The following is a 9104-nucleotide window of genomic DNA, read 5'->3' as shown; positions in this document are numbered from 1 at the left end:
CGTCAACTTGAACCCCATTCCTTAAATAACTGGGTCTTAACCTTAGCTGCATGTTAGCATGAGATCTAGGCACCAAATTCTCAATGCTCAGGTCCCACTCCAGACCAATTAAATCAGAAATACTGCTATTTAAAGAAAGAAAAATGAAAACTCCACAGGTAATTCAATGTGCTGCCTAGATTTCTATCCACCACCTGGGATACTATAGTTATTTTAAGTTTTAAACCAGATTAGCTTAAGTCACAAATTAAATCTCTACTGCTGGATAAAAGCATATTTGCTAAGTGACCTTTAATTTTACCAGAGTACTAGAAAAAGAATGAAATCCAAATGCCTGGTTAACATTATATCTGATGGTCTTTCAATTCTGGGGTGGCCGTGTAATCCAGTTCTTGGCACTGAAATAGAAGGGAGACTCCTGCTGGGTCTTTTCCTTCTGGGATAAAAGGACAGAGCCCCACTGGGAGGAAAAAGTGGATTTCATTTCTTTCTCCACTTTCACTAGCCCTGAACTCTCAGATAAATACTGAAACTAAGGAGTACATCTTGCAATCAAAAAGCAGTGAGAGAATAAAAAGTCAACATGTTGAGGATGGTGGTAGGACAAAGATTAGAAGAGCTTGGGTCTTTGATGACATTGTTGTGTCATTGAACCACAACAACCAACTACCTTCCACATTTTTATGTTAAGAAAATGATTGCTTAAGCCACCATTTGCTGAGCTTTCCGTTACATGAAGTCAAATGTATTTCTTTTCTTTTCCTTTCTTTTTTCTTTTTTCTTTTTTTTTTTTTTTTTTTTGAAACAGAGTCTCCCTCTGTTACCCAGGCTGGAGTACAGTGGCACAGTCTCCACTCATTGCACCTCCGCCTCTCCAGTTCAAGTGATTCTCCATGCTTCAGCCTCCGGAGTAGCAAGGAGTACAGGCATGCACTATCACACCCGGCTAATTTTTGTATTTTTGTAGAGATGGGTTTTCACCATGTTAGCCAGGCTAGCCTTGAATTCCTGGCCTCAGGTGATCCGCCTGCCTCGGCCTCCCAAAATGCTGGGATTGCAGGTGTGAGCCACAGCGCCCGGCCCTAAAGTATTTCCAATGGGTACACTTTAGTTCTCTCTTAAGCGACGAATCACTCAACATTTACTATTGGCTAAGAACTTTAAGATATTATCACTTTTAAGCCTCACAGCAACTCCAGAAACAAGTGTTGTTATTCCCATTTTACATATGCAGAAACTGAGGCCCATACAAGTTAACTATCTTGCCCTTGGCCATACAGAATTTAGACTTTAAGCCAGGTTCCTTTGATTCCAATGGCAGTGCTCTTCATTGCATTGCTATAGTACTGTTATTAACCTCTTGGATGTGTGCAAGTCTAGTTGCTCTGATTAAATTGTGTATCATGCAAGAAGAGCATGTTAGGCTTGTAGGAGTACACCTAATGGTCTACATTTAGGTCAATAGATATTTGAAGAATTAATGGGTTTGCTTGACAAAAAAAAAAAATCACAGGATAAACTTTTTTGTGCTGTTCTGCAAAACCACACGAGGCTTTAAATTCACTCCACCAAAAAAAAAAAAAAAAAATCAAAATCAATCCACTTTCACAGAAGACTTGATAAAAACGTTTTTAATAATAATCAAGGGCTTTGGTATGTGATAACATTTTTTTCCCTCCCTGGTGAAAAGGCAAATAAATAGTAGGGTTTTGGTGTAGATGCTTAAGGCAACTATATGGACCTATCTTCAAGGATATGGGGTGCTGCTATCTGTCGAGTTGAAAAGACAAACGTACCCCTTCCCAGGGTTGTGTGATAGGGTATATTTTGTGATTTTTTTTTTTTTCTTTTTGGCCAGTATTTACTCTTCAGGTGTTTCAAGGTGTCTAATATCCCCACTACTATGCTATTTGCCCAAAAGGCACTGCTGATGGGCCTCCTGCAATTCCTGTTCCATATTCTCTTAGCATTTACTGAATTATTGAAAGCAATACAGAGGCAGCCACGTTGAGTTTAGAGTCAGGCTCACTGGACCAAAGCTACTATGTTTTGTCTTTCTCTGTGAAATGAGAAAAGACCTATTTAAAACTGTTCTTATGAGACTTAAGTGAGCTGAAATGTAAACAAACTACTAACAGTTAAGGTAAACAAGAAGAAATTATCAAATATCTATGTGCTGAATAGTGAGATAAGTGCCTGGAAAGTAATGATGGCCCCTGTCATCAAGAAGCATACAGTCTACTAAATTGCCAGTTTCAACTCTAACTCCTTAGTGGCCAGAAAACGGAGTAAGTTGGAAGATAGTAAAATCTGAAGTCTGGCACCTGGGATCAAGTGCCAGTTCTCAACTTTCCCAATGTAGTGGGTTGAATAATCTCCAAAAGTATGTCTATGTCTATATCCTAACTCCCAGGACATGTGAAAGTCACCTTATTTGGGAAAAGGGCCTTTGCAGATGTGATTAAATTAAGGACCTCCAGATGAGATAATCTTGGATTATCCCCGTGGACTCTAAATTCACTGTTCGGTGTCCTAAAAACACAGAGAGGTGACACAGGCACAAGAGAAGGCCATTAGAAGACAGGCAGAGATTGGAGTCATGCAACAACAAGCCACGGACCGCCTGGAACCATTAGAAGCTGAAGAAGCAAAGGATTCTCCCCTAGAGCCTTGAAAAGGTGCAGGGCTCTGCCAACAGCTTGATTTTGGAATTCTTGCCTCTAGAACTGTTACAGAATAAAATCCTGTTGTTTGACACGACCAAGTTTGTCGTGTCAGTTTCTTCATCTAGAAAATGGGGCATATATCCTAACCACAATATTATTTCCTGAAGTATAAAGTGGAATAACAGCACTTTCCAGGCACGAGCAGACATTAAAAATAGCATTTATTGAGAGCGTCCCATGCTAAGCGCTTTGCACGTGTAACTTAATTATTTCTATTTTATTGATCACGAAGCCAAGGCTCAGAAAAATTTTGTAATTTTCCCAGAGCCACACAGCTAGCAAGTGAAAAAAACGGGATTACAATTCAAACCGATTCACGAGATACCCCTTTTATCCTCCACGCTGGACTGCTCAGGAAGTATGCAAATTAACACACTTTAGAAACTTTAGCTACTTCAATATTTGTTCAGACTACGGGATTCAGGCCTCCTATTAATCGCGCCGGCCAAGTCTCTCCTTCAGCAGCCTGTTCGACCTCGCAAGAGATTTCCCTTTCTTTCCAGCACGGAAGCGACCGGGTTAATGACGTCATTTTCCCGTGACCGTTGTCGCGTCCTCTGCCCGACGGATCCTTTCAAGGGCCAAAATCCTCGCTCCTCAAGAGGAGGCATAATAGCAGCGGACCAATAGAAACTCCGAATTTTTGTATTGTCTGGTAAGCTCCACCTCTTAGTCACTGATCCGCCGCGGAAGATGAAAAAAAGCGGCCCGGGGGCGGAGCAAGGCAAGGAAGCGGAAGCGGAGCCGCGGTCCGGATGCGCTGCGCGAGCTGCCTCTGTCCCACGTGTGCGGTGAGTGTGGCAGGCTCAGCGGTCGCTCCTAGGAGGGGTTCGCACCCTGCCGGGCGCTGGAAGTCGGAAAGGTCTCTCGGGGCTGTTGTCCACTGGGCAGTCTCCTGTGGCCTCTTTTTGGGCTAGGAGTTTGGGACTGATTGGAACCTGGCAAGGAGGGCGGAGCTCCGACCTCTCTCCCACCACGTTGCCTTGCGTCCTGGGTTAGATTGGACTAGCTTCACTCTAGAATCCCAGCCCGTGCTCGGCCTGATCAGCCTGTCTGTGCTGTTTCACAAACACCAACTCCAGTGCTAGGTGGTGTGCCTGAATGTACGCAGATTATAAGTGCTGGGAGGAAACGAATTGGAAGCTGAGTTGGGAGATAGTGGAATCTGAAGAAGTGATCTTTAAGCGGAGATCTAAAGCATGGCGAGAGGCCACCCGGAGATCTGGAAGCTCAGGGAGTACTTCAAGCAGAGGCAATAATGGGCTAAGTCCCTGAGGTGGGAGCTAGGAAGGAGTACAGTTAGAGTACAAGATAAAGTTAGAGGGATAGAGTGGAACTAGGTTCTGTAGGGCCTTGAAGGCCATGATGGGGAATTTTTTTTTTCTATACAGTAGGAAAACATTTCCGTTGCTATTACCATGTGTAGAAAACATTGAAGGCTTATAAGCAAGTGAGAATAATGAATAGGCCCTGGTTCTCTTTAGAAGATGTATTTAATTTGGGAGCTCAAGAGATTGTATTAATAATAGTTTACATTAGGGTGGTGACTTAAGGGGCATTTAAGAGAACTAACTTATGGTTCAGTGTGGCAGACAAGAGAGAGGAAAATGTCAAGGGTAACTCACGTTTCTTACTTGAGCAGTAAAATAGATAATGTGCCATTGGCTGAGATGGGGGACAGCGGGGCAGAGAAAAATAGTATCTTGTTGTCTGTGGGACAGACAACAATAACATAGAGAACAACATAAGAGAATTATGTTTTGGACACATTAAGGGTAAGGTGCCTGTTAGACACATAATTAGAGGTATCAGATAAGCAGTTATACACAAGTTTGGAGCCCAAGGAGAAGTTCATATTGGAGACATGATTTGGGAGAACTCAGCATAAAAAGCCAGGAGATTGGATAAGACCATCTAGGGAAAAGTGTGGAGAGAGAAGGGACGTTCCCTAGGACAAAGATTTGAGGAATGCTGACATTTAGAGGTTGGTCTATAAGAAAATGTCATTTAAACTGAATTTGAAGGATGGGTCGGAATTGTGTTGCAGAGAGAATGGCTAAACTTCACTTAAAAGTTCACTATTTAGATAAAGAATAATGAGAAAGATTGACTCCTGTGTGGTGTTGATGAGTGGAGTGAATTAAGACCACATTCTGAATGGCTGTGAATGCCTGAGTTGGCACTTTTTCCTGAAGGCAGTGGGAAAGCTTTGAAGCTATTGGAGCATGGAAATCACATGAAATAGGTGTGCTAGTGGAAGGTTAATCAGGCAGCAGAAAGTGGATCAAAGCAGATTGGATCTAAACAAAACTGAGCAAGAGCTAACAGGAGCCAGAATGGGGTAATAGAGGGAAAGCAAAAAGAGGGGCCAATTCTGAGAGACACTATGGAATGTGATGATTGATTATGAAGGTACAGGGTCCCTGAGCAAAGCAAATTGCATTTTGCCGAGTGCAAGAAGCAAGACCCAAAAAGTTACATATTGTATGATTCCATGTATATGAATGACATTCTGGAAAAGACAAAATAGGCATGAAAACCCAATCATTGGCAGTCAGGGAAGAGGGAAGGAGTTGATTACAAAGGAGGTGTACCAAGGGACTTTCTAGAGTGACAAGACTTTTCTGTAAGATACTATGGTAGAGGATGCATGACTCTTAGCCATTTGTTGAAGCCCATAGAATTATACACCAGAAAGAGTAAACTTGACTATATGCACATTTAATAAATCTGCCAGCATTTCTGGGGATGCAATGCAGACTGTGACAAATCAGTTAAGCTATATTATAAACATGTAACTTCACTAAAGAGAGTGAGAGACTGAAGGGCTGATCTAAGTAGCTTTTTTTTTTTTTTTTTTTTTTTTTTGCCTGCAGCAGTAATTGCTACAGGCGGAATCCACTGACTTGAGTGCTAAAGTTAGCAGGTAAAACTTAAGAGGAGGTAGGATGTCTACATATTCTCCAAACATCTTGTCTAAAATGTTTATTAATTGCTATGGTAGTTTAACATTTGAAACAGAGTCTCACTCTGTTGCCCTGGCTGGAATGTAGTGGCACAATCTCAGCTTGCTGCAGCCTCCACCTCCTGGGTTCAGGTGATTCTCCTGCCTCGGCCCCCTGAGTAGCTGGGATTACATGTGTGCACCACCACCACGCCCAGCTAATTTTTTTTATTTTTAGTAGAGACAGGGTTTGGTCTTGAACTCCTGACCTCAGGTAATCCACCCGCCTCAGCCTCCCAAAGTGCTGGCATTACAGGTGTGAGCCACCATGCAAGCCTCTAAGTAACTCTGGAAAAGTGTTTTGAATGGATACAAAAAAGAATTGTACATCAACACTGTACCTTCATTGTAAATTTATTTCTCGTGGGATACACGTTAGCAGTTCTGAAAGTATACATGTATAGTAGGGTTGAACATACCTATACATAAATTGTAGATGGTGGGAAGCAGGTTGCTCACTGTCAGAGAAAGAACTTACAAATGAGCAAGAGGAGATGCCTAGAATGAAATCTGTGGTGCTTGATTAGATTTGGAAACATTAGTATGAGCTTCATGTTATTTTAATAGATATAAAAATAAATATAGGTATGTGCATATGCATAGGTTAATGTACATATGTGTGTTTCCTGAATCTGCTGAAGGGACGTAGAAACAAGGACACCTCAGTGACAACAAGCACACCTAGCACTCAGATCTTGGTTTTTAAATACCATTCTTAAAGGAACCAGGATTCCTTGGAGAAGTGGCTAATTTCAGGGCTAGTTTAAGGAAAATACAGAATGAACCTGGAGCTAGTGCCACAAAATAAGGGTGTGCTTTAAAAAACAAAACAAAACAAAGCAGATGGGCCATGTCAAAAGGACACAGAAGCAACCTGAAAAACTTCCCACTGGCTGGAGCTAGAATTATTTGAGCAACAAAATAACAATGGTAGTGGATTATAACCAAGGAATGAAATAAATATCTGAGACTATATGATATAAGTAAATAGAAAAGATGGGACAAGTCTTCCCTCCAGAAAAGTTCAGAATAACAAGGGTAAAAGTAATAAGAGAAATAGAAGATCACCATTTAAATGCAGTAATTGCTGCAGCCAAAATCCACCGACAGATGCTAAAGTTAGCAGGTAAAACTTAGGAGGATATAGGATGTCTACATATTCTCCAAACATCTTGTCTAAAATGTTTATTAATTGCTGTGGTAGTTTAACATATGCCTGGATTCTTTAGTACCCTGCCTTCTGGGAAGTGGAGCTTAATTTTCCTCTGAGTTTGGGCTGGACTTGGTGGCTTGGATCTAATAAAGATGGAAAGGTTAAAGTGGCAACTTTACAGTGGAGAAACCTGGAAAACACTACTTTGACCAAGTGAACACGGTTAACATAAACAGTAATAAGTCATGTTAATGTCATGTACCTCCTGGTAGAGTACTACCAGAAGAAAGCTTGACCTCTGGTAGTCTTCCAAAAAATGTGTAGCCTTAGCCTAATCATGAGAAAACATCAGGCAAACCCCAAATGAGGAATATTCTACAAAATACAAAGGAAACTTGATGGCCAGAATCAGTGTATCCTGGTACAGAAAGAGGATATTAGTGGAAAAACTGGTAAACTCCAACTCAACTCTGTAGCTTAGTTAATAGTATTGTATGCTAACGTTAGGGGAAGCTGGGAAGAGGGCATATGTGAACTGTGTATCTTGTCAACTCTTTTCTAAAGCTAAAATTATTTCAATATAAAAATTAGAATAAACATATAGAGAAAACATGTAAATGAATAGATTCTTAGAAAACTACATGGCATAGAAGAGCTAAGAGATGCAGGTGTGGTCATTGAGAGGTGATAATGTGCTAGCAGCCCTCACTCTCAGCGGCTCCTCGGCCTTGGCGTCCACTTTGGCAGCGCTTGAGGAGCCCTTCAGCGTGCTAGGGCACCGTGAGAGCCCCCCTCTGGGCTGGCTGAGGCCAGAGCCGCCTCCCTCTGCTTGCGGGGAGATGTGGAGGGAGAGGCGTGGGCGGCAACCGGGGCTGCGCACCGCATGCTCAGGGGCCAGCGCGAGCACGCCAGCGCGAGTTCCTGCGGGCGCGGGTGCAGGCTCAGCAGCCCGCACACTGAGCGGCCGGCCGGCTCCACCTGCCCAGGATAGTGAGGGGCTTAGCACCCGGGCCAGCAACTGCGGAGAAGGTTGTGCCTGGTCCCCCAGCGGTGCGGACAGTCGGCGCTGCACTCAAATTCTCCTCAAATTCTTGCAGGATTTAACTGCTTCCCCACAGGGCAGGGCTGGGGACCTGCAGCCCATTGTGTCTGAGCCCCTCCCCCCCGCCGGACTCCCGTGCGACCTGAGCCTCCCTGGTGGGCGCCATCCCCTGCTCCCTAGCGCTTGGTCCCATCAACAGCCCAAGGGCTGAAGAGTGCAGGCGCGGCTAGGGGCTGGTGGACAGCTCTGCCTGCAGCCCCCCGCCCCACCCCCCCATGCAGGATCCACTGGGTGAAGCCAGCTGGGCTCCTGAACTGGATGGGGACTTGGAGAACTTTTATATCTAGCTGGAGGATGGATCATATGTGCACCAAGCAGCACTCTGTGTCAGGGTCAGGGTTTGTGAATACAACAGTTGGTACTGTAGCTAACCTAGTGGAGACTTGGAGGACTAGCACTCTGTGACTCTGTGTCTAGCTCACGGATTGTAAATGCACCAATCAGCAGTCTGTGTCTAGCGCAGGGTTTGTAAATACACCAATCAGCACTCTATGTGTCTAGCTCAGGGTTTGTGAATACACCAATTGGTACTCTATCTAGCTAACCTAGTGGAGACTTGGAGAACTAGCACTCTGTTACTCTGTGTCTAGCTCAAGGATTGTAAATGCACCAATCAGCACTCTGTGTCTAGCTCAGGGTTTGTAAATACACCAATCAGCACTCTGTGTCTAGCTCAAGGTTTGTAAATACACCAACTGGTACTCTGTATCTAGCTAACTAGCACTCTGTGACTCTGTGTCTAGCAAGGATTGTAAACACACCAGTCAGCACTCTGTCAAAAGGGACCAATCAACTCTCTATAAAGTAGACCAATCAGCTCTCTGTAAAATGGACCCTTCAGCAGAATGTGGGTGGGGCCAGATAAGGGAATAAAAGCAGGCTGCCCCAGCTGGCGGCAACCCGCTCGGGTCTTTTTCTACGCTGTGGAAGCTTTGTTCTTTCGCTCTTTGCAATAAATCTTGCTGCTGCTCATTCTTTGGGTCTCCGCTGCCTTTATGAGCTGTAACACTGACTGCGAAGGTCCGCAGCTTCACTCCTGAAGCCAGCGAGACCACTGGGAAGAATGAACAACTCCAGACGCACTGCCTTTAAGAGGTGTAACGCTTACCACCAAGGTCT

General features: G+C 43.8%; 1 protein-coding gene across 1 annotated transcript in view; it reads left to right on the top strand.

The window, feature by feature from the left end:
* Positions 1–3427: 3427 nt before the first annotated feature.
* The window catches only part of PUM3 (pumilio RNA binding family member 3), a 41685-nt gene continuing 36008 nt past the window's right edge, over positions 3428–9104 (top strand). The window contains exon 1 of the mRNA XM_010388784.2: positions 3428–3517. The gene's annotated coding sequence lies outside the window, so the exon portion shown is untranslated. The remainder of the gene's footprint in view (positions 3518–9104) is intronic.

Source organism: Rhinopithecus roxellana, chromosome 16, assembly GCF_007565055.1.
Source record: "Rhinopithecus roxellana isolate Shanxi Qingling chromosome 16, ASM756505v1, whole genome shotgun sequence".
NCBI lineage: Eukaryota > Metazoa > Chordata > Mammalia > Primates > Cercopithecidae > Rhinopithecus > Rhinopithecus roxellana.
Note: the sequence above shows the minus strand (reverse complement) of the source record. Positions and strands in the feature narration are given on the sequence as shown.